General features: G+C 39.4%; 1 protein-coding gene across 4 annotated transcripts in view; it reads left to right on the top strand.

The window, feature by feature from the left end:
• The window catches only part of LOC124640079 (homeobox protein prospero), a 116,709-nt gene that overhangs the window by 49,647 nt on the left and 40,304 nt on the right, over positions 1 to 26,758 (top strand). For all 4 annotated transcript variants that reach the window (XM_047177697.1, XM_047177696.1, XM_047177698.1 and 1 more), the window contains exon 3: positions 7,332 to 7,390. The gene's annotated coding sequence lies outside the window, so the exon portion shown is untranslated. The remainder of the gene's footprint in view (positions 1 to 7,331; positions 7,391 to 26,758) is intronic.

Below are 26,758 nucleotides of genomic sequence, written 5' to 3'. Positions count from 1 at the left end.
TAGAGTCCAAATTAACCCATCTAACTGCACAAACAATTTTGGCCGTGTAATATGGTTTTGGCACAAGGTCCAATGCCCCCGTCATTCATCGTAACACACACTATTAAAATTTCGGAAATGACGAAACAGTTTTCTAGCCCGATCGTCACAATTCAAGTGTGAATTTATGATGGAAAACTGCTATGTTTGCTCATTAGAAAGTTTTTTTCGAAACTGTTTGTCGCCAATCCGGGATAACGGACGTGTTTCAATTAGTCGAATCGGGCATGTTTGTCCACGTTAGTCGGCCGTCAATCTCCATAGTCGGCCTGTCTACAATCTCGGCGTAAACACGCCGTACGTTCATTCACGCACACATGCGTCCAAGACGTCGGTGCACAGGTGTGCGTGTGTGCGTGCCCATTCAAGACGACGAGTCCTTACGTCGCATCCGCTGACGTCACAAGTCTTACAAATGGGCGTGTGAACGCACCCCAACACAGAATGTGTTTTGACAATTCCGCTGACGAGATAAGTGAAGGGTTAAATATAACATGTAATTTTGGTTTGACTTTCTTGGTTTTGTAAGTTTGATTCAGCTGACTTCGCATCCGGATGGGCGGCGTTTTATTGCCCTGATCTTTAACATGATAATTCGCAGTTAGTTGTCAATCAAAAAGCCAACCCTAACATTCCGCGCCATACAGATATCATGTTACAGTTTTATCCTATAGACACTAAATTGCTTTATTACAACCCGATTCTTTGACATATCTATTGTCCAATCTTGTACCCAAAAACGTTATTTATAACCTTGAGCATAACAATTTGGACATCCTGTTGCAACTTGCAAAAAACTATTAAAATTAAATTTGTCTCCGCAGGGGTCTAAGGATGCGGGACGATACTGGTAATTTGGTTGTAAGTAGACCAATATTGGCTTTGTGGGAATTTGGGCCAAGTAGCCAATTCGTGGCCAAGTAGCCTATTGTAGTGAGGGGATAAGAATTGTTCCTTGAATGTGAAGGCCCGCATCCCGCGAATAAATATTAATGGTGAAGAGCTCTTGGCCTTGTGGGACATTTGTGGGTCTTTTGCTGTACAAATTGGTATGTTCTTGGGATGTCCCAACTAGTTTGCTAGTGCGCTAGAGCTTCATTTGTTTTATGAGAAAATGTTGCTAGAATTGACCGGTTAAAGTATGGAGGGCAGAATATAGAATAAACAATAAGAACTTTTAAGAGAAAATATAAGTAAAATTTACTGCTTATGCAGAGCAGGCTATGTAGGGAGCAACAAGTAGGTAAACAATGAGATTGAACTAAGATAAATTAGACCGATAAAAAAACGAAGTATTATGTTAAGAAATACAAACCAAAATGACGTTTGCAACTTGAATGAACTGTAGGAAGAAATATAAATGGGTTTGGTATTTACATCGATATATTTACATAATATTTACAAGATAAATTGAGACAATAAAAATATACATTTTCTTCCTACCAAAGAGAAAAAAACCGACTGCCGACTGGTTTGACAAGTCTTCATTTTTACGAACGTAGCTGCCAAACCAGCCGGCCAGTACCAATAAGTGGCGAAAGAGGTAGGTCACCACATCACCCCCCCCCAGAGACCTTCAAGGGCGATAATAAGCTGGGAAGTGGACGCGACGTCCTGACCGCGTCGTTCTGATGACGCCATCGTCAGCCGAAGGTAAGCCTCGGTTATCCGCGTCAGGTGAGTAGTGATGAGTGTTATTGTCGAGTGGTGACTGTGGTGAGTTATGTGCGATAGTGTTGTGTGGTGAGTGTGCTGTGGTGTCAGGGTCACGCAGTATGAAGGCCGGCTTGATGCGGTCTATCGATACTGTGACCTGTTTACCGTTCACCAGTAGTTTGAACACCTTGTCACCTCGTTCGAGCACCTTGTGAGGTCCAGAGTATGCCGGTTTCAGACCACCACCAGCAGTGCAGTCCCTAAGGAACACGTGCGTGGCTGTAGCCAGCTCCTTGAAGACAAATGTCTTGAAGCGGCTGTTGTGTCTGACTGCTGGTGCTGGCTGCAAACTCCGGACAATACTCCGAAGCCTAGAAAGGTAATCGGTCATGTCGACCGTTTCCTCGACCCGCGGGTCGAAGAACTCGCCTGGAAGGCGCAGTGGCTGGCCGAACACTAACTCGGCAGCGGAAGCCTGTACGTCTTCCTTGAAGGCACTGCGCACTCCTAACAGCACAAGTGGAAGAGATTCCACCCAACTGCTGCCTGCGTGGCAGGTGATTGCAGCCTTCAGTTGACGGTGGAATCGCTCCACCAGTCCGTTGCAGGCTGGATGGTAGGCAGTGGTCCTACGATGCTGAAAGCCAGCAATGCCGGATAGGCACTTAAAGAGGGCCGATTCGAACTGCCTACCTCTATCGGTAACGATATCCGATGGGCAGCCGAATCGGGCAATCCATCCACCCAGTAAGGCCTTTGCCACGGTTTCTGCAGTGATGTCTGCCAGGGGTATTGCCTCAGGCCATCGCGTAAAGCGATCGACGGCGGTGAGACAATACCGGAAACCTTGACACAGCGGCAAAGGTCCTATGAGGTCAATGTGGATGAAGGCAAATCTCGCCTGGGGCAACTTAAAGGTCTGCAGTGGTGCAGAGACGTGCCGTGTGGTTTTAGAGCGCTGGCAAGCCAGACAACTCTGAGCCCAGTTACGACAGTCCTTCCTAACCCCAGGCCACACATAGCGGGCTGCAATCAGCCTGGCAGACGCCTTAGTACCAGGGTGACTCAAGGAGTGCAGGCTGAGAAAAATTGACCTGCGCAGCTCCTTGGGTACAAAAGGTCTAGGCGTGCCGCTGCTGAGGTCGCAGTACAGCTGCTGTTGTGAACCTGGGACGCTAACCAACTGCAGACGCAGTGAGTTGTCCCCGGCGAGCAGCTGCTGCAGCTCCTGGTCATCTTCTTGTGCTGCAGCGATCCTCTCGACGGGCACAGGTTGAGTAATCTCCCCAACCCGCGAAAGGGTATCCGCCACGACATTATCCTTCCCGGAGATGTGCCTGATGTCAGTAGTGAACTGAGCAATCAGGTCCAGGTGACGGAACTGTCGTGGGGAACAGTTTTCTTTACGAGAGGTGAAGGCGAATGTGAGAGGTTTGTGGTCCGTGTAGATCACGAAGTCACGAGCCTCCAGCATATGCCTGAAGTACTTCACGCTCTCGTAAATAGCGAGCAGTTCACGGTCGTAAGGAGAGTACTTAACCTGCGCGTCGCTCAGCTTCCTGGAAAAGAATGCCAGAGGCTCCCATGCTCCTCCGGTACGCTGCTGTAGAACTGCACCTATAGCCTTGTCAGACGCATCCGTGACCAGCGCCATCTTGGCGGTGCAGTCAGGATGCGCCAACAGTGCTGCTCGACACAGACTGTCCTTGCAGCCCTGGAACGCCTCACGTTGGTCCGCTGTGAAATTGACAGGGTGCGAACCCTTCACGGAGTCGGAGAGCAGGCTGTTGAGAGGTGCTTGACAGGCTGCGGCATTCGGGATGAACCTGCGGTAGAAATTTAGCATCCCGAGGAATCTGCGCAGCTCCCTGACCGTTTTTGGCTCAGGAAAATTCTGGACAGCCTCAACTTTGGCAGGCAACGGTCTCGTCCCTTTGGAAGAGATGTGATACCCTAAAAAATTAACCTCCGACGCACCAAAGACGCACTTAGCACTGTTGATGACCATACCATACTCTCGCAGTCTGGTGAACAGCTGACGCAGGTGCAGCTCGTGCGTCTTTTGGTCTTTCGAGAACACCAAAAAATCGTCAAGATATGCGTATGTAAAGTCCAAACCCCTGAGCATCTCATCCACGAAGCGCTGAAACGTCTGTGCGGCATTTCGAAGCCCGAACGTCATGAACGGAAATTCGAAAAGCCCGAACGGAGTCGTGATCGCAGTCTTCGGGATGTCATCCGGATGCACTGGAATCTGGTTATAAGCCTTAACTAGGTCAATCTGCGAGAAGATGGTACAGCCAGACAAGCTGTGCGCGAAGTCCTGGATGTGCCGGATAGGGTATTGATCCGGGACAGTGCGTGCGTTCAGCATCCTGTAGTCGCCACAAGGGCGCCATCTATTGCCCTTTTTAGGAACGAGGTGAAGAGGCGACGACCACGGTGACTCGGATAAACGGCAGATACCGGACCGCAACATGTCATCAAACTCAGCCTTCGCAATTTTTAATTTGTCCGGTGCTAATCTGCGTGGGGATGAAGATACTGGTGGCCCTGGCGTAGTACGAATGTGGTGTACTGTATTGTGTTTGGATGTGTCGTGTATGCCGCGAGGTCGAGTGATGTCGGGATATTCCCGCAGTATGTGTGTAAACGCGGAATCACCGAGACTCACCCTCACCGAAGACACATCATCAGAGCGGCGGACAGGCGACGCCGGGGTGGAGAGCGTAGTATGGTTGTCGATGAGGCGTTGGTTCCTGCAATCGACAACCAAATTATAATAAGACAAAAAATCCACACCTATTATCGCCCTTGTAACGTCTGCAACAATAAATCGCCAGGCGAAGTCGCGGCGCAACCCTAGGTTTAATGTTAAGCTCACAAAACCGTAAGTGTTTATCACAGTGCCGTTTGCTGCACGCAGTTCATACTCTGTTTTTCCTAATCGTCGCGGAATCGCCGACCGGGGGTATACACTGAGGTCGCTGCCGGTGTCAACCAAAAACTGTATCTTCAACCTTTGGTCGGTGACGAAGAGGCGACCAGCGCTCGGACAATCATCGGCCGCCATCACAGATTGCCCCGCGCATTTCCCGACGTTGTGTAGTCGCACGGTTTAATACACTTCTTAGCGTTATCACCGAACCGCTGGTGGTACCAGCACTGCGATCTTCTGGAGCTGGACCGGTGACGTGAGCGACTACGGGAACGGCTTCTGTTGCGGGATAACCTCTCGAGCTTGAGCGCCATCTTCTGCATCTGCCGGTTTAGCGCGGCGATCTCGGCGTGCAGACCGCTGGTGGACGACGACGGTGCAGTGGCGACGGCAGCTGTTGATGCCACCTGCGCGGGACCGGTGATGACGTGGATACGGTCCGCTAACTCGGCCAGCTCGGCCAAGTCCAGCTTGGATTGCGACGCCACTATGGTCTGCGTACCTGCTGGCAGACGGCTCGTCCACATCGTCCGCAGAAACTCCTCGGGAACACCTGGACCGGCGAGGTTGAGGAGGTGCCGGTAAAACTGCGACGGCTTCCGGTCGCCGAGCTCCTCGTGCATGAGAAGCTGCTTCACCTTCTCCTCGCGTGAAGCTGACTGCCTCTTGATGAGCTCGGCCTTGAGCTTTTCATACTTATCGCTGGCGGGCGGGTTGGCGATTATGTCTTCGACGACGTCGGCGTATTTCGGGTCGAGGTGACCCGTGACGTAGAAGTATTTCGTCTCGTCGGTTTTGATGTTCGCCAGCGCGAATTGCGCGTCCATCTGCGCGAACCAAAGCGCCGGCTTCTCAGGGTAAAACGGTGGAACTCGCACGCCCACGCGGCATGCCTCCGCAGCGTCGATGCCGACTTTGCTAGTCTCAGCACCGTCAACGTCGGCTTTGCTGATCGACATTGTTGTCGTGCTCAGACGGGGTCACCAAATGTAGGAAGAAATATAAATGGGTTTGGTATTTACATCGATATATTTACATAATATTTACAAGATAAATTGAGACAATAAAAATATACATTTTCTTCCTACCAAAGAGAAAAAAACCGACTGCCGACTGGTTTGACAAGTCTTCATTTTTACGAACGTAGCTGCCAAACCAGCCGGCCAGTACCAATAAGTGGCGAAAGAGGTAGGTCACCACAGAACCATAGAAATCGAAACTCATTCAATAAAAGACGGCAAACTAACCAAAAGTCAAAAGTAAACTAACATCTGCGTGTTTTTGCTCAATTTGTGCAAAATATTGATCTTCTATAGTACTAATTTGACACGTATACTGCTTTTGTGGAGTTCAAGTGTCGTAAATCGGAAGCTGGTGTTGATACGATTAATAGAAACAGATGTTTTTTGAAGATTTGTGTCGGTTTTCTAGATCTGCACATTTAAGAAAGTGAAGGTGAATTTGTAAAAACAATATGGAAAAAAATAACAACAGTTGGTGTTTAGGTAAGGCTAAAACATTAATTAAATAACGCATAATCAAATCATTATTTGGAAATATCAAAGAAAATTTAGCAATAACAAGACCTAAAACCGACTGTCATTATGGGTAGTATTTTACGTTTTATCCAAATCTGGGAAGTAGCTCGTTATAAAATCGTATGTAACCGCAAGGTACAACTAATAACTAGGTAAGTATCTACTAAATCCATATTTCTTCTCGAACTAAACCAAAATGTCGAAGGTTTAATCAAACCTACCAAAACCATAATAATTGATTCTTCAAAAAAATCGCACGAACGCAACTACACTCACCAGCAAATAAATCAACCCACGCTACTGATACATATAACAAATAACTTACACTTACATGACAATTAGCCTCTTCAGTGTACCGAGCCCTTAATAGCCCATAAATCGATCAATGGAGTGTAAGCACCGTGGCACCTGGTGACTGATAGTGAAGAAACATCTTTCGGCACCTTTGGAAGAAAGATATATGAGCATCTTTAAGATTTTTGCTGTTTAGCAAGCTGGAAATGTACCAATAAAAAAATGGTTATATGACTACAAATATGTAATTCCATGGAGTGTCAAAGTGGTAGCTTATTTCATACTTTTTCCTGAATTCAATACACCCTATTTCTAATTAAGAATCAAGTAAGTAAAATGTAATTTAATGTGTTTTTCTTTCACCACGGGTAAATTAAATCTAACTAGGAAATATTCTGTTATGTTCCAACTAAGATATTTACTTATGTACTAGTGTTTTAATTATCACATTGATGGTACATTGTTCTAACTGTGGATTAACTTTCAAATCAATTGATATTTTATCCCTAAATCATCACATATTTAAACAACGATACTAAACCATAAACTTGATAGGGGTAATTCACCAAAAGATTGCCTTTATCGCCATTTATCGAAAGAAACAAAAAACCCCATAGATTTCCTATAGACCGGCGCACGCGCTCCCGCCGGGTGGTCTCGCACGTGGCCACCCCTATCCGATCGATATCGATAAGTAGTGTTGTAACTTCTTATCGATTCACGGTAAAAGGAAACATGTTAAAATTGGTTGGGACTGCTTTTTGAAGACTTCCGAATGTTATCTGATGTTTACGTTACATTTAGTGTCTTATAAGTAATAAAACTGAGCATTAGAAAAACTACAATACTTTTTCTTCTCTTTTCAGATCAACCGAAGGCTACGGGCATATTTCGCAGTGGATAAGATCTCAAAATCATATTAATGGTAAGCTATTATAATAGTGAACCACGTTAATTGTATTTCCTAGCTAATTACTAGCAAACTTCCGAAATAAACTAACCAGACTTTAAATACTTTCTATATCCAATACTAATTTACATTTTCAACACATGATTTCGTATTTCAGGCTTAGGATGTATTTCATACAAGTCACCGACCTAATCAAATTATCTCAGACACCGAAAATTCACAAATAAAGTACAGTCAGACAATAAAATCCAATTTCAATTCTGACTTGACCGGCCTTTTATAATTCCTTTGTAACGTACATACGCAGTTTTAGGGCGGTATGAACTGGCTAGCACCGGTTTTCGACGGCCGAACGCCGGAATAAAACCGGCTGAATTTCGTACATATACCCGTATTTTGTCTGCGGCCTGACAGGGGTGGACAGGGCATGAATTTTCGAATAATCAGACGTGCATATGTGCCTGGACACTTGCCGCCCATAGACTTATGTGACGCGATGGCCGCTGTCATAAAATTGAATTAGTTCCTTGGTTGAGCTCGTTAAGTATTCCTTTTTCAATTTTATATATTTTTTTTTTCCCTTTTTTTTTGTAACAAATATAAATCTTCGCTAAATATTGTCGTATTTTTTTGGACATTTTATTTTATGATTCCTCTATATTAAAATAAAATACCTACTGCACGTGACGCAACGAGGATAACATATGAATAAATATTTTTTTAGGTTTCTTTTTGTTTTGTTATATTCCTGTGAATTGTCCCTTAAATCTGCTAGACTATGAAGAGTAATATAAAAAATACTATAGAATACTACTTAGAATATCGTCTACTAAATAGAAAAAAATGGCGTTTTCCAGTGTAAAAATAATCGCATTATACACACATTAGCTACAGAGTATTCATAGTGGACAGGCCGACAGTTTTTCCATCCCCCCGTTCAGAAAAGTTGTGAATATTTGAAGGGCGCAAATTTTCGTTGCTGACTGTACGTAGCTCTGTTGACTTGTTACTACAGTCGCGGTTATAATGTTACGTCGTTTTGCTGACGGTACGAACATATCCGGACTTTTTGGTAGTATAGTTTTAAAAGCTTGTCTAGCGATGGATAGTTTAAACCTTTTTTGTTGAATAACCAAAGTTTTTGACGGGATTTTAGTTCGTCAGGAATTTAGAGACTTGTAACGATTTGTATTGAAAGATTTGTAACTGAAATTTTTTTAAACCCACTTTTAGTTGCAGTTACATTTGAATATACCTATAGCTGAATAGTGAACAGCTGAACATGGTCTGTAAATATCTAGGCATATAAATAACATACGAAATGTGAATCAAAAAACACAATATATGGTTTAAGACACATATACATACTGGACATAATCTAATTGAACTTGTTAAATCAACACATAAACATAATTACTTACATAGCTTATCAAAGGCACAAGTTAACATGACTAGGTACAAGTTGACAGCCCAAAAATGACAATGACTAATGCATAGCATCAATGGTCACTTTACAATGATATCATAACAAACTTCAAACGAAACCACACACAACACATTTCCAAAGAAATCTAATACATTAATGGGCGATATCTGTTCCTCAAAAAGCCATAATTAACACTGAAAACTGATAAAACGTAACATTAATCAGTTGTGCAGTTTTGAGCATCGAAAACCTACGTTTAAGCTATCGACGCCGTATCAAAACCAGTCATCGCGAATTCGAGGCGAATGGTGTGGGCTAGGAAAGCCGCGATTAAGATTTAAATAATAGAAAACGTATATAAACCGCTTGTATACCGCTAATTATAGAACAATAGAAAATCAATTGTGTCTCGCGTATATCTGCGCACCGGTTGAATACAACTGGTTGAATGTTAGGAACTTCTTATAAGAAGTGATCGTAGCTAAGTAACAGCCGCACGAGTCGATCGATCGTTTAGAAAACGCTTGGATCTGTCGGCCCGTGAACGGACCATCTTGTCATGAAGAGTTTCTGAAGGCATGCTAAATTTGTACCGGTTGTCATTTAATCATCTTTGGGAGTCTTGACGAGGAGTCAGAAAGTCTGATGATCAGTCTTATCAATTGATATCGGATCGGCAGTCGCTCAATGTCTCAGTGGATTCCATTTTTTTGACAATCCAATGAAGGCTTATTTTTATCCAAATTCGCGGAGTAGGTAGTTCCTACGCGATTGCATTAAATGAAACTGCAAGTTGACGTTACAAATGTTGAGGTATCACTAGGAATCATTTACTATGAGAAATACTACCTGTTTGATATTTGATAACACCCTACAACAATTATAACACAAATTATCAATTAATTTCGGGTCAAGGGCAACATCATTACACAATCAATTTTGGAAATTAGTGAACGCCCGCAATTGTTGCCGGTTAATAATAGAAACGTATACATTAATAATTATAATTGGTGTTTGAGAATTGCAAATATTCCAGTTAGTATAGTTGTTACTATCACTTCGACGATACAAAACATAAAGCATGAGTAATCTAATAGGAAATTATTCTTAAAAATAGTAAAGAATAAATATAAGCCTGTAATTTGACATTACTGAACACCAAAACTTTCAATACTCGTACATGACTTTCTATACTTATGCCCGAGTAGTAACATGACTTTGTTCTTTGGTTTTTAATATCTGTAATTCTTCCACAGTGAATTAAAAAAATACATATATATAAAAAGCCTTCGTTGTAAACCCTACCGAAAAACAAGCGAATGCGTAACAATAAAGTTGTTCCTCTACCAAAACGCGTTCGGAAACTGTTGTCGGTAAACTACGCAGCACAAGCTTTCCCGCGCACTCTATGGCCCAACTTTTCACCATAGATAAGACATGACGTGTCCGTTATGAGTTTCTGATCAGAACCTTGCATTTGGAAACGCCCACAGACTATGCAGGCTTTTTGAATACGTTCGAAAAGCGAATTAGGTGTTCGATTTTTAATAACAGTCCTTTTAATATAACGGATTTTCTAGGTAAGCATCATCTGTTCGAATTCATATTACCTACTCGTAAACCTTTTCATTAAAACAGCACAACAATATCGTTTACTCTAAAACAAAATGGATGAGTTCAAAAGCAATGTGAGTGAGGTATTAAAAAGGAGGATAAAAAACATTTCATAAGTCTCTTTTGTTCTGCGCCTGCATAAAGATGAATTAACAATAAAAGCCCATCTCTTACCTATAACCATTTGAAGGTATACTAGACTATATAAAGCAAGATATCGACGTGTATTAACCAATCCTAGGCTCCAAATACAACCTGCGCTTATCACGCTCACATACACGATACCATACGCCGGAGGCCTAATCAATATAAGTAGGCACTACTCATTCAGACGCCATAATTCCGTTAATAAAAATACAGAGAGGAAGGCTCAAGGGGGGTGGTGGGGTCGGAAGCGCAATGGGCTTCGGAAAATTCACCCGGTGAATGGGAAAGCGCGGCGATAGACAAACAACCGGGCTGACCCCCGCTCGCCACCCTAAATCCCCCCCCCCCACCTAACCGTACATTTTGAAATAATGCCCCCAACGGCTCTGTTACCTACCCACCACCATTTTCCAATTTTATCGCCCGACAAATATCGAATTTCAAACGTAATACGAAAAATACAGTGCCTAGTTTCACTAATAAAGCCTTCGGACGTCAAATGCACGCATCTTACTAAAGTTAGCGCCAACGCACAGAGAGGTTATAAATCTCGTCGACACGAAATGGCTGACCAGCGCCATCCCCCTTCCACAGATCTATGTTGCTATAGCGGCTCCGATGCAAAAGTGTGCACCATAAATTTTATACAAGCACCAGTGTGCGGTAAAACTGAAATAGGCGGTTGTGTGTGTGCGAAAATTCGTGTTCGTCCCGTAAGAGGAGTGGACAGTGGCCAGTATTGCTTTGTGTATGCGTCGTGTACCTACGGAAATGGCATCGAGCCTACCAGAGATACGAGAATGTTACGGATTAATCAAAATAAATTTTATAGTAGAAACACCGCGGTTCATTGACGTGAGGTTAGTTAAACGTCCTGATAATGAAATAGATTCCGGCCTGACCGCGTGCTGCGGTCAGGTTTCGCTCTAAAAATACATTTTTACACTTCCCGCGTTAAATTATCTGACTTTGACACTTGTCTATGAATTATTAATGAAAGAATGACCGATATTATTCTATATTCCAATATCGGAAACGGGATGACATTTCAAAATGTAAAATGGTTGGAAAAAGTATGATTACTGTAACATGTTAGTAGGAGTGATGTTGGAAAGTTAATATCGACAGGCAGGCGTCGGTCCTGCGACAACGTGTGCTGACAACAAATAGAGGAGCATAGGCCAGCGCACGCAGCCGACAGCCGTCTCCCAAGTTATCTAATATTACAGAACGTCACCCGAATTCCCGCTCGCTGAGCATTTTTCGTGCTCGCTTTACTTTTTTTCTTAGTAACGAAGTAACCAGCCTTTCATGTACTTTCCATTCGGGCGGTTCGAGCGCTGAAAGAAGTGTGAATCGGGCCGTGAGCATCGCCAGTCAGGTGTGCTTAACTCTCAGAGGACGACGGACTTCCCCCGGGTCGAAGCCACTTAGTCTGCTTCTGTCACTAAAAATAACAACTCGTTTATTTTTAAAAAGCCTACCGTTCCGGGCGGCTGTACGCCATAGGGTCGCCAGCACCAAGCCTGGCAAACCTTTTAACTGGCCGCACCAGCAAACATACATTTTGTGTTTGTAAGTTGCTCTGTGCCGCGGTGAATAAATGATTTTTGACTTCAGGATTAGATTTACAGCGGTTATCGCGAAAGCCTCCTGGATAATAGATGTAGCCTGATCGAATGCTGTGAAAAGTTAAAGCAGCAGGTCAAAGTGTGTTAGGGTCCATCATCAATGCTTCAGTTACCGGCAGCTCGTTCAATGTAAAGCCTCCTATTATTCACCCCCATGATCGAATAATGTTAGCCTAATTGTGATGCATTGTCGCTTGTTTGGAGAACTAGTATGGCTCACAAAACTAGTGAAAGGCGATTACTACGAAATTGCTCATACAAACGTTTATCATAACAGCTTCACGAGACAAACAGATAGTTATACAACGCCAGTGACAGCCCTATTGTGAAGAAAGTCTAGATGTCGCGTACACAGACAGGTATAATTGAGTCCAAAAGCGGGGAACTCACACTGATGTAGCCCGTATTAAGGACGTTATCGGTTACGCACTTATATTTACTCATAAACGTAGCTAAAGCGGAGAGTAGTGCACAAAAACGCATCTTCTCCCCCCTGCGCTGGGCGCCCCCACCCCCACCGGCCGGCGGGCGAACGAATACATTCGACTAGCCCATTTGCAATATCGCATTGTGTGAGTGAGTGTACGCGGCGGTGCGTGCCGCTGTGTGCGTGCACACACACACACCGCTAGTTTGCTTAGCCCGTGCGTAGTTTTACCATGTACATACATGTACACACCGTATTGGTTTTCTGTACAACCGTTGGGCTTTAACAAATTTCAAATTCACAAAATCGTGATTGGTTGGTATTTTGTTTGTATAAGCGGACGCACTGTGCAGGCCTGGCTTAAAATTTGCTACCAGATAATTCGTTTAGGTATAAAATGATGAGTTTTATCGAATTTTGTTTACGATCTCGCCGTGATTGTGATGCATTGATGGCGGATGACGATTGATATTGTTTGTTCCGCTGTTTGTTACTTATTAGGGACTGTATTAGGAAATGGATGAATAAATTTCAATCATCACTAGAGCATAACACCTCGAAGACGAAAAAACTATATTGACGCCACATTATGGGCACAAATGAAGCAATTAAGTGGCACGCGCCCTCCTGTATGGCCGGAAGACAGACGGTCTAATGATCATCTTAGATTCCAAATATCAATTTCTAATAAACCGTTGGAGCGGATCGACGGATCGACGTCATTTCCACAATTCGTATATAGAACGTGACAAGCCGGAAGTGCGCTTTGTGCTCCACAAAAACTAACTAATCAAGCCAAGACTTCCGAATTCGAAATTGAAACTTGTCCGCTCATGGTTCCTTCACCGCCTGCCGGTATCAATTTAAAACTTAAGACACGTTCCGATGGTTATTTGTAAAAAGTTTTTATACGTTTCTGGCAATAAAAAAGTAAAAGTAACAATTTGTTGTTTTTATGTTGTCAATCAACAAGGAATTAATGAGGTCTCCCTAGCATTCTGTCTTAATAGTTTAACTGGAGAAACATGTTACAATTTTAAAAGGGAGCAAAATTAATGACTTCTGGCTTGAGGAGAACTTATAACTTAAGTGATGAATGAGAATAGTCATATAGTAGACTTGATTGCTCCAAAAGCGACTTTAGAAATACCAAGAACCCCCTTCAACCTAACTCCTACCAAATAGAAAAGCCATCTAAGATTAACTACAAACGTCTTTTAAATCAGCTGATACAAGATCTTACCGCGGCTCACACATTTCTTAACACAAGTTCAAAAGGTTTTGTTCCCCACGTCTTACCCTACTCGTATATCTTCCCCAAGACAAAGATCTTTATTCCACATCATTGTTCCATACAAAACCGTGAAATTAAAACTAATCAAGCATAACCAACAACATTGAAAACAAAACACTGCATTTTAAACTTTATTCCATTGGAATACGGTCCTTATAAACTGCATTGGTAACATTGTAAGGGTACCATCTTGCAAGTTCCTAGGACAAAGGTATATCCTGCATTTTGAACTTTATTGAATTGAAATAAGATCCATTAAGCCTGCATTGATAATGTTGTAAGGGTAGCTTCTTGCAAGTCACTGGGGCAAACGTAAATCACATATGTTATGTTTTATTTTAACATTTGAAATGGTAAAATAAAATGGTGGTAACAATTCTTTTTAATTAATAAGTTGCCCCAAGTTGGTAATGCTGTATTGTTGTGGATAACCCTTTGAATTTTATGTCTTCTCTCTCTTCATTTTTTTATTTTAATTTACGCCTTGTGGCTTATCAATTCAATTTTTTTTCGTAGTAATTTGAGTAACTTTATTTTGCTACGCGCTAAGAAGTGCTACGAAAATACAACATTTCTTAAAAGCCTAGAATTCAAAAGATATCAGAATTAACTAAAGCTATTACAGTATTAATTTTATGTATAGTAAAGGTTCTATAGTATATAGTGTACATATTTTGACATCCAAATAAATTAAAACTAAGCTTTATTTTAAATGTTTGAAATCTATCTACTTACCTACTTCTTGCAGTTACGAACCGTCAGCCAATCTTTCACAGCAGTTACGATAAATCTAAGAACCTCAAAAAAACCTTATTATATAAAAAACAATAACCACAAAAAGAACCAGTAAACCGCCCATAAAAACTCTTTTGTTTTAAAATAAATTTATAATGTTCCGTATCATAAAGTTGAGTTCAGACGCGCGACAGATGCGCTCCGACCGGTACGCCACGCGACAGCTTGTCGAGCCGTTGTAGACGTAATTATGCGCGAAAAATGAAGGCGGACAGTTTCGATGTGAGAACTGTTAGATATGTTGTTATGGGCGTTTGATGACTTTAATGAGGTTTCGATATTTAAATAAATACAGTTATTACTTATAGTACAGTTATTGCTTATAAACTTATACCGTCTTACCACAAAAACTTTTTAACGTCAGTTTAAGACTTATCTAAAAAAATGATAAATTATGACGTTGACATAAGGTTCATTTTGGAGCCACATTTTTTCAGACAAGTGTAAAACAGTTGTTAAAGTTTTTGTAGTAAGGCCATTAATATTTTGATGTTTATTAAGAAACACGTATCTAGCTGTGTTCAGGTCTTTCGCCTAGTTTTAGTAGGTATTGAAGGAACTTTATTTTAAACTAAATAAAAATGCAAATCTTAAAACTTTAACTGATCATCTTCCCAAACGAAGTTGATATGTTTATCGATAACTACCTAATCATCTGTCTCAGATCTACTTACATATTTAGAGAGTAAACGGATAACTTACATATTTATATTTAAATACTGTAACCAAAGAAACATATTTAAAAAATCAATCCAACATAACTGATCCCTTCATTACCCATTAAACTTACCTACCTACATAATTAAACCCGTAAGCTTTACATTAAACACAATATATCCAGTCATTTCACCCTCAAGACAGCGTTGTAAGCGATCGCGTAATATGACAGTGTGGACGCACCCTAATGACAGTCGAGCACGCGATGATCGTAATCTTGAGACGGTTTTATTTAATACGTTATTATTGGGAAATTAAAATTTCTTTGTGTATGCGCAGTTGTTAGTAGAATCTAATTGATCTAATAGAGACATTTGGCTCCTGAAATCATAATTTAATCGCTCGTCGTCATTATGAAAAGGTATGTGTTTGAATGCAAAACTATTTGCTAGAAGTTTATTTAACTGAGAATATGATTATAAAAAAAAAGAAAATCAATTATGTCTCGCGTATATTTGCGCTCCGGCATACAACAGGTTAAAATATATGAATATCAAAGTACCGAAATTATTCATTTAATTTTAAATAAATATATAACAATATTTATCTTTAAATTAACGCTTAAAATAAAAAAATAAAAGTAAAAAAAAAAATCAACAAAAAAAATCTAAGCTCCTCACATTACCATCGATATCCTACCAACCCTCCAATCCCATGGGAATATTAGCCTACTTAAACAATGTAACAAAGTCTGACCTGTTTGCCTGAGACGGGGGCCCGTGAGACCGGCCGCTCGTGAAACAATGGCCTCCTTAACCGTGGCGACAAAAGGGTTAACTGCCAAGAAATAAGACGGAGCGAAAAGGAATTCCAAAGAGATTTCTTTGGTATAAAAGATTTTATTCTTTAAAGAAAAAAGGTCTTGAATTTATACAGGTTTTTTTTATATTTGATGTTTAAATACTAAGCTCTATTGGTCTTACTACAAAAAAGTTAAGCAGACATTAGTCATACTGTTACTGTTACAGCCTTTTTATCGTCCCACTGCTGGGCACAGGCCTCCTCTCACACGGAGAAGGATTGACATTAGTCGTATGTTTCAGGTTCCATACGAAGTTTCCTAAATCACGCGACAAAAGTGTATCCTTTTTGAAGTAAAACCATAAATATGTGTAATCGCACTATATGTATATTTTTTACCTCCCATAAATTACAAAATCATTCACCTCTCACCGTTCAGACACCTACAACCACTTCAAAATCTATTCATCGTTAAGTGCTAATTATACCACAAGTCCCCTTGTGGTCCTCCATCGAAGAACTCCGCAGTTTCCCTCACAAATCACTTCCTTCCTAAGTAACAGGATACGCCTAGGTTCACACAATCAAAAAAAGATTTGTCACTTACTGGGAACGGAAGACGCGGTTCCCAGGCAATGGGCTAGCTAAGTATTGTCACCCTTTGTGAATGACCCTTGTAGGTTACGGATATAAGGCTTAAATATGAAGTTTTAGTGTTTTGCAGGTAGGAAGCAGAATTTTTTGGTAGTGGACGGATTTTGATAAGGCTTATAGTTCGAAAAAGGTAAATGGGTCATATAGGTCTGTACCACAAGACTCGAATCGACCATTGGGAACGATCCATTTACGAATATTCTGATAAAATTAAAAACATTAATTCTGTAGATATAAATCTGTAGTACAGGCCTATATTTTCCCAAAACCTCACTATCTATCCCGATTAATTTGCCATCAATCATCCTCCAAAACCACTGAACATCTAATGACCTCTAAAATCACTTACCACGTCCCTATGACCAAGCAAAATAATAAAAAACACCACTATAATGTAATGTTACCGCCCTCCGTGTAGAGTACTTAATGCTCAGACAGGAAGGAAGCGAAAGACGAGCTCGTGAGAACAGTGCAGGCGCCGTGTGAAACACAGGTGATCTCTGTGGTCTACCGAGGTAGACTATTGATATTTATTTGTGGTTTTGTTACGGAGTGTGGCTATCTTAGTGGGAGTAGGGTTAAGACTTGGTGGTGTACTGGTTGTAGTTAAAACGTGGTAACCAAAATCGTTGGCAACATGTTGGTATTGTTACAGGATTCAATGTTATTAAAGGGTTTAACGAAGTTTTAATTACCAAATAATATTACGATTCTCTTCTGAGAGGGATGCATTACTTAAGCAAAATGCAAAAGAAATGTAATAAATTACAATATTTGCCCGACATATAACCCATTTCGAAGCACAAGTTATTTTTGTCACATGCAAACCACGCCTAATTTTCTCTAGAAACTCGTGAACCAAATGGTGGAAGAATTCGGTTTAAGTTAAATAACCTAAACCAATTACTTAACCCTACAACAAACACACAGACATACAAAAGAGCCGAACCCATACATTGTATGTATGTACATATAAGTCATCAGTTCATCAGACAAACAAACAGGTTCCTCTGTATCAATTGCAAAGAGGTCATCTCGTCCTTACGAGTAGCCACACACTGCAGACTAAATAGTCGGCCGAAAGTTGCCCGATGGCAAGAAAAAAGAAATAAAAAGAAATCGTGACTTCAATCAAAGTTTTCAGTCGGTCTCATCATCTCTCGAGCCTTTTCCCAACTTTTTTGTTGGGGTCAGCTTCCAGTCTAACCGCATGTAGCTGAGAACCTGTGTTCTACAAGGAGCGACTGCCTGTCTGACCTCCTTAACTCAGTTACCCGGGTAACCCAATACCCTTTGGTAAGACTGGTATCATATAATCACTTACTAGCTTCTGACTACCCGTAACGACTGCCAAGGATGTTAAATGACACGCGGGACGTACAATTTGACGTGCTCTCCGTAACACAGTCATTGGTGTCCAAGATAGAAAGGATTTTTCAGTCGGTCTGATACCTGATTGCTTAGTGCGAGTTTTCGTGAATTTTTTTACGGACTCACATGAGAGCGCGTATACTAAGATTTGTATGGAACAAAAACAGCTCCACCTAGTGTCAAAAATTGGAACCTGTTTTTGTTACATACAAACAGTGTTGCCAACAGTTGTAGAAGCTTACCACCAGAGTCAACTTTTAAAACCACCAGAAAACCACTAAGAAAAATTTATCCCACACTTAAAATCACCAAATTCACCACTAAAAAAATATTGTTTATATTTTATTGTAACCTAAAACAATTTAATCATCCAAAGATGTAACTCGGCAACGATAGAAAATTAAAACAGACAAAGCATTACATCTGTTTAGCAATTCATCCGACCCGATCCGAATCCTTCACAAATTATAATCGGCGTAGTAGTTTCACAAATTGTTTAGTTACGCATTTGACCAATGAATGAGTACTTAATATAATTATATAGTAGTCGTTCACCTTTTTGTTTTGTAGATGCTTTTTTGACATTCCGTGAGACTTCAAATCTCCATAGTAACTCCTTAAAGTTGTACCACAAAACTTACATTTCGCTACTTGACCCGCAGTACTTTCAACATTTCGCCACTAAATAGGGGACTTAAACCACCAGTATTAGTGGAAAATCCACTAAGTTGGCAACACTGCATACAAATCTTAGTATACGCGCTCTCATGTGAGTCCGTAAAAAAATTCACGAAAACTCGCACTAAGCACTCTGATCTTAATATGCGTAGTACCATTCATCTTCATACTGATTTATGAGCCCGAACAAACTATCGGCCGACTATAAGTTTGTAGTGTGCTTACATCCCGACATGACTCACTGTCAAAACGTGGTATATGACAACTAATAAAAAAAAGATCTCACTCAATCGTTATGGCTCGAAGATCGGAGCGACGACCTTATGTGTGGGCCAAAGTTTAAGCTCAAGCGGGTGTTTTATTTATAGAAGTTATTGGTTTGTTTTAGTAGCAAATGAAATTATTAATGTCAATGATAGTATGTAGTACTTTATCAATAATTCGTGTCAATAACCAATAAACTTGAGTAACAAATTGATAAGTTAAAACACTGTGAGTAAATGACTGGCGGGGATAACTTTTGTGAATGATAAATGACTCTTTTTACAATATTTTTTAACAACTTTTTCATATTATTTTCTAAGTAGGTAAAGGTGTTGTTTCCTAACAAAGCAAACAAAAAAACAACACTTAAGTCACACAAACTATTACTATTCCACGAAAAAGTACACCACACCGAAAAAAAAAAAAAAACAAAAATAATCTTAACTATATTACCTCATCCCTCCGATCTCCTATCCCTCAAAGCATTACCACCAGAGAGCCCAGGGTCCACCGGAAGGAATCAGGGCTGGGGCCACAATCTCCGCGTCCGCCGTCACTTCCGACTGCAAGGCGTGACGGCCGCTCCCCCCGACCTGCGCACGCGTCGCTTTTGTACTTAATTAGGGACTGCACTGATTTTGTTTGGAAATGCTTCCCGTGGTTAATTATTGCATGGTCAGTGTGTTATTGTTGTGTAAATTGTATGTATATAATATGACACATAAAACCATTAAAAAAATAAGTTTTACATAAAACTTTTAAGTCAACCTAGTTATATGACAAAACAAAATTTAAGCAAAACTGTGTATGGTATCTTATGTATTTGGAGAAGTATAAAAAATACTTACGTTGTAGTTAGTTGAAAATCTCACAAAAAAATATTAAGTGATCCCAACAACTTGACACTGATTCAATCTTACTTTATTCAAACACATTTTTGTTAACCCTGCAACTGCAGCCGTCAAAAAATACTTAATAAAAATTAAATTCATTATTTTATCTTATTAGCTTTTAGGACTAACTTTCACAAAGTATGACTAAAAAGTGAAGTCCAATTCGTCTTGAAGTCCTTTTTAATACAAAGTCCGGTGTATTTTTGTTGCGTCACCCGCTACGATCCTTTTCTGTAGCCCGCGGGAGTTTTTACGTTTTTAAATAGAAGTAAACAAAGGTAAACGCATTGTTCACGATTATCTATTTTTGTTCAGGCGATTCTTTGTTCGATTGTTCGTTGGTTATATATATATATTTAAAATGCATATAAATGTAATAAATCATAAATCATCAAGATTTTTCTAGATGTCATCAAGGAAAATTAATAAAGTATCTCTTTAAAAAATGATAAACTTAAATCGACAGTAATTTTATCCCATTATTTGGCCTTCTTACGTACATTAAAAATATTTAACAAGGAAGATATCTAGCTACCTATAAAGACGGCTATTGTTCCACGCTCCAAGTTCGGGATCGTGCATAGTTTTTCCCTAAACTATGTGCAAATCACGAGGAACAAACAGGGTGGCTCGGTAATTGCTTTCCTTACGTAATTATAATTGGCGCGAACAGCACATTAATTATTCATTAACTCTGCTCACCCTCATTTGGCGTCGACTTGAGAAACGCTAGTTAAACATGTGAGAGCCCCACTATTTTTCTAATGGGAGCTTATTTTTTAATTGCGGATTTTTTTTTGTATTGGCATTTTTTTGAGGATTTGTTTTTAAGTATATACGCCTTTATATCTACTTATCTACTTATCGATTTTACATTGTCTTATATCTTTAATTTAAAAAAAGAAAATTATGTCCAAATGTACAACTTAATTTACTGTCTAAATACGTATAAAAGTAATTGCTTTACTTTCTATTTCTTTTTTATAAAAAAAATAACTAAAATAGGTATTAAATTCTATTAAAAAAATCAATACACCCCCAATACCCTCAATCCCCATTCACCTAAAAATCAAAACATCTAAACACCCACACATTACTAAAAAATTAAAAAAAAAACTCAAGTAAAAAAAACCTGTAAGTATCGTTAACTATCTCCGAGTTAAAACGCGACTATATTAAAATCACGATGTTGTTCTTGAGGCGGTGAAGGGTTGGCGGGGTGGTCAAGTGCACCCCCATCTTCCCCCCTGCGTGCAGAATGCTAAATTATGAGGAAAAGTGATAGCGAACGGATTAAGAAATATTGACACGGCTGTTTTGTAATTTGTGATGCATTTTTTTATGTTTAAGTTAAGACTTTTTGTTTATTTTTTTGTATTTGTGACACTAGTTCTTATGTTAGTACATATTAGAAAGATGAAAACAATTATGTAGGGATACGACTCAGCTACATTACTTAAGTTTTTTTTTGTTTTTTTTTTTTCTCAATTTGATAAAGTGTTATTTTTTATTCTACTTACTTACAAAATAATTAATAAAAAGAAAACTTCCAAAACATTAATTACTTATTACAAAAGGTGCTTTTTACCTACTTACTTACCCTTCCAATTTCCCTTAGAATAATTAAAATATTCCTTCAAAATATTAAAACCAAAACACGAAATAACCGTTTCACTAGAGAAGTATTTCTGAGACAGTCTAATGATGTGGTTTTCAATGAAAGAAAGGATCGCGTGAAAGTTTTCTTTAATGTACTTTTAAAAGTGCTTCAAAGGCCCACCAGCATTTGAGGGTTGGTTTGTCCACAGATATTGTCCTTTATAAGTTTGTATTTAAAATAAAAATTAAGTACGACGAATTTCTCTGTTAATTCCAATTAACTTCGTAAACTTTAATGAAAAGGAAAACGTATATAGTAGAATTCTAATTTTGTTTACGAGTATTTTCTTTTAAAATGAACTGTCCTTTATACATGAATCATGAATTAAATAATGGAAGTATTCTTAATAAATGTTACCACAAAAAATTGGTACGTGGTTATAACCAATTATGTGTATTTTACAATTGTCATGATAAACGCGTTTCTTGAATTTTCCTTGGTACTTTAAACAATCCATTTTATGACTAACTATAAGTTTTTGGTACTCACGTTTAAATAGAATTTAACTTTTTCCTTAGAAATAAATCCCTGTGGTAATATGTAATTACCTTTGTAGAAATAAAACAAAGATCCCCACATATGTACCTATTAATATAATATAGCAGTTTTACCTTATTTAATTGTATAAATAGTTGAACTTATTCTTTTAAATAAAATAAGTAATCCTTTACAACTTGTGACTCATCTTTTATTCTCAAACATTCTTGACCTTAATATTAATAAACACAAATTTTACTAAATATTACATTATCAGCCTTTATATCGTCCCACTGCTGGACACAGGCCTCCTCTCTCACAGAGAAAAATTTTGAAACCAAAATATTAAAATCAAATCAGGGGAGACAGGGAAAGAACCTAATGTAGTTGGAAAAAGACTAGGCAGATGATATTTAGAAACAAAATTGTTCACAAGACTCGTTAGACTCGTATAAAAGTGTAAGCAAGAAAGCAAGACAAAGCTGCGTCGGTTGCAGAGTGCGTGAAAAGGGCAGACAATGTCATGTATCAAGTTCACGAGACTGTAGCCCAAGTACTGTGGAGTACATAACGTGTTGGAAGATTTTAATAGGAGGATAAATTGTTGAATTGATTTTGATTTGTTTTAAATAATGTAACTAAAAATAAAATCCACTCAATTTAGTTTTCAAAAAAAGTTAAGAAACAACAGATTTTGAATTTTGCAGTTTTTGTGTCTTCAGATTCTCATCCTCCGAGCCTTTTTCCCAACTATGTTGGGGTCTGCTTCTAGTCCAGCAGTTCCAGCAGTTTTTGTGTCTTATAAGCACATTTTTTAATAAATAAAGTAATCAGTAAATAATGTCTTTAGCAAATTCTCAATGTTGTTATTACACTTTCATATAAACAGCTGTGCTTACATTAGGCACAGGGCAAATTAAACAGTTTTATTGTCATTAAATTGCTTTATAAACACCCTATTATAATCTTCATTCTATCCATACGTCTCCTCAAACCGAACAAAAAGAAATATTATTAAAAAACAATTAAAAATTAAGCCACCTCTGTCCCCACCAGTACTTGAAATAGATTCCTTTCGTATAAGATTTAGAAACGGCACAGTGTGGCTGAGCACAATACAATGTAACTTGATACTGTCCGCACACTGAAACAATTAGAGCGTCGCCTTTCTCAAAGTATTCGAGAACGGATTGAGACAATGAACCTTTTGTTTAAGGGTTAAGGACACGGTTTAGTGTGAGGCCCCCCTTTTTTTCAGAGGTTTATAGAATTAAAAATGTTGGTACAGTGAGATTTTTAAGGGATCTAGAAAATTACTCCACGATAAAGCGATCTTAACCATTATTCAATTCTAAATAGAATAAGAGTCTTGCTGACTAATGGCCGTTCCCAATAATCTATCTGTGGTTTTGTTTATCAAAGATAGAATTTTAACATTAGACCCATACCTACAAGTTATGTCAAATTCCTTCCTTTACAACTTCTACAAGCAACCGAAAGACAGAATATTGAGAAAGACAGTAAACCAACAAGTTCATGTATCAAATACCTGCATATACCTTTAACTAAGAACAAATCAAGTCAAAAAGTATACTAAATTACGTAAAAACAACGCAGTTTCAACTCCAATACGGTGTAAAACTAAAAATATGATGACGGAATTAAAACGGCCCCGCCGTCGATGTCTCCCCGCCGCATTATTTTTTCTTCCACTAAAGTCTGCCTAGACTTGGGGGACTGTCTTACCCCTTTTGGGGGGTACTTGAGGCCCTTATCTGTTGTAAGTTTGTACAGCCTAGTGGATCGTAGGGGACCCCCTTTCGTGATGCATCTTGAGTCGTATGTCGCGGGGCAAGTTTTGATTTCGAGGTGATAATGGTTTGGGAAATTTTTTGAAAGAATTTCGTGATTAGGGATGGGTTGTAGTGTGTTTGTGGTACAGTATTGACGGTTATGTTATGTGGAGTAATTTAAGATAAAAAATGTCTGTGATTTGTCACACAATGTTTACTGCATATGAATGAAGAGGCTAGCTTATAATAAAATATATGTGCATAGATCAGTCATTGTCAACTATTTCTTAGCAATTATACAACATTCATCCACAATAACTCAAAACATAGCAATATTTTTTTAAACCAAAATTTAATACTTTAGCAGCTTTAGTACATTCCCAAAAACGTCTAACTCCAAAATATTTCACACTTGTCCCGCGACGTCCGCCTACTTATGCGTGCGTTGAGTATTTTTTTTATTTCCTTCTCCCCTTAGCTTGTCTGGTCTTCCATTACGCTGAGACTTCAAACAGCCGCCACAATACCACTGATTAGTGCCCAGACGGAAACTTATAGCCTTTTTGGATTTTCACTTTTTGAATAAATGTCCGATGATTATTTTTTGTCTATGTTTTAGCAGTTTTTTTTTTTGGGGAACTCTGTGGCTTTGAGATTTTAAGATGGTTTTGGGTTTAAATTCAAATTTTGAAGTTATATAACACGAGCAATCGATCGAACAAATACTAATAAAGCCCCGTTTAAACATATTTTCCGCGCGACTGCACACATTACGCACAAACGAGGCCCAACCAATAAGCATCAAGCTCAACTACAAAAAAACCAACTCCCTTATTTCCGAACAAACGAAATTCACTCTTTAAAAACTATTCCGAAGCCCATCCAACTCGTAATCCCGCTCGAATCATCGATTCTCAGAAATTCTAGTCGAGTCCTATTAAAATCTCGATAGTGAAATAAAAAAATGTAGGCCCAGTACTGAACCCTGTAATACGGAGGCTTCCCGCCTTGTAGTTAAGATTGACAGACGGAAGGGTTGAGAAGGGGGGTGGGGGGCGATAGGGGGAGTGAATTGAAAGAGAGTGGAAAAAATTATACGTGGCAACCGACGCATCTTAACTTCCGAGGCTGCCTTCCGTGGTCCGTTCGAACGGCCAGTGCACTTGGCGTGAGCACTGTCTCCGATGGTGATTTTAAGTGGTCGAGTTTATTATTTTTTTTTTTTTTTGAGTTTTAAGTGGACATTTAATAGATATGTAATTAAAGTGGTGGTATAGAGGACGACATAAATATAAAGTGTCACATTGTTTAGTCTTGCAACATTTTTTGAGTTATATGAGTCAGATAGCAAAATACTTGTGTATCCTGCCTCATTTTCCCACGAACAACGTTAATTATAAATGACGTACTTAATTGATACAATGTCTGGCACACAACATCTAGCCTCTTATAAATCCTAAAAACGTCTTTTTTCTAGGCCCACACGATTAGTAACAAGATCTATTTTCGTGTTCATGTTGCCCACGGTTGCATGGTGGTAATCAAACGAGCGCTCAAGCTCAGTAAGTAATCAATTGTCTACAAGTACTAAAGTACGTACTAGCTTTTGTTTTACTTATTTAAATGAGAATATTTGAATCTGGAACATCATTAGAAACGTCAAGTTGAAAACTTTTTAATTATCCAACATTCCAAGTGAAGACATACCGTGACATCGTTACTTTTTCAGTACAAGATAAAGAAGTTAATAAAATAAAATATAAAAATAATGAAAATTACAAACTGCACACGTGAAAGTGCTCGCGACGATACGAGCAAGTTCGGGTAGCAAAAACTCGAAAAAAAAAAACTTTTAAAATTCCCGACCAGCCTCACGCATAAGAGAAGTCGGCGAAAATAGGAGAATTAAAAAAAAAGCACAAAACAAATAAAAATATTCCACGGAAAGCAAAACCTAACCTCATTGGCGACGCTATCGTAATTAAAACGAAAAAAAAATAAAAGTCCATGTCAACTCCTTGCACTTTCCTAAGTATGAATTATGCCGCTCGGTGTATTCGTTAAGGGGCGGATCCATTCATTCTTTTTGTCCGCTGCCAGCAGTTAAGGAGGTCCGTAGGAAGGGTAACCACCCCCCCACCCTGAACTTGCGACTCGAGAATATTTTTTTTTCTACACTACTCGAGTCGACGTCGTTGGAAATCGACACACTTGCCGGTAGTTTGTTCCGCTGCAACGATGATAGTTCGAGTGACTTTCGGCTTTTGAGAACGCCGGGATAGTAATTTCGTTGATTATTTTTGCTAGCTCAACATCAGACAAGTTGTTTGTTGGTTGTTAAATTTTCTATTATTATCTTTGTTGTTTTTTGTGGCAGATGACATTTTAGAGATGGATAATGAGGTCATTAATGTCTTGTGTTGCACATACAATGGAGGACTCCAAATAGGAGTACCAACTCATATAAGCATCTATTCTCATATAAGCATCTATTCTAAACATATGAACCAATTTTTTCAAACCATCAACACATTATCACCCTACCACATTCGGTACTTACATAGCTTTTACATTTCCTACTACAAGATAAACTATCTCAACCAATGTCTTACTCCACACCACCACACTTCTCAATATTTCTATCGACAAAAAATAAAAAGTCACACAACCACGTCCCATCCCTACACGCAAGGAGCTTGTAAGACGGTAATGAACTGAATTTCTTCGCTCTTTGAGTCTGCCTCGCGCCTCGCCGCCTCGCCTCGTATAACCGAGTCAATTGACCTCACTTTCTTGAGGAG

This window comes from Helicoverpa zea, chromosome 20, assembly GCF_022581195.2.
Source record: "Helicoverpa zea isolate HzStark_Cry1AcR chromosome 20, ilHelZeax1.1, whole genome shotgun sequence".
NCBI classification, from domain to species: domain Eukaryota; kingdom Metazoa; phylum Arthropoda; class Insecta; order Lepidoptera; family Noctuidae; genus Helicoverpa; species Helicoverpa zea.
The sequence above is the reverse complement of the archived record's forward strand: the minus strand, read 5'-3'. Positions and strand labels throughout refer to the sequence as shown.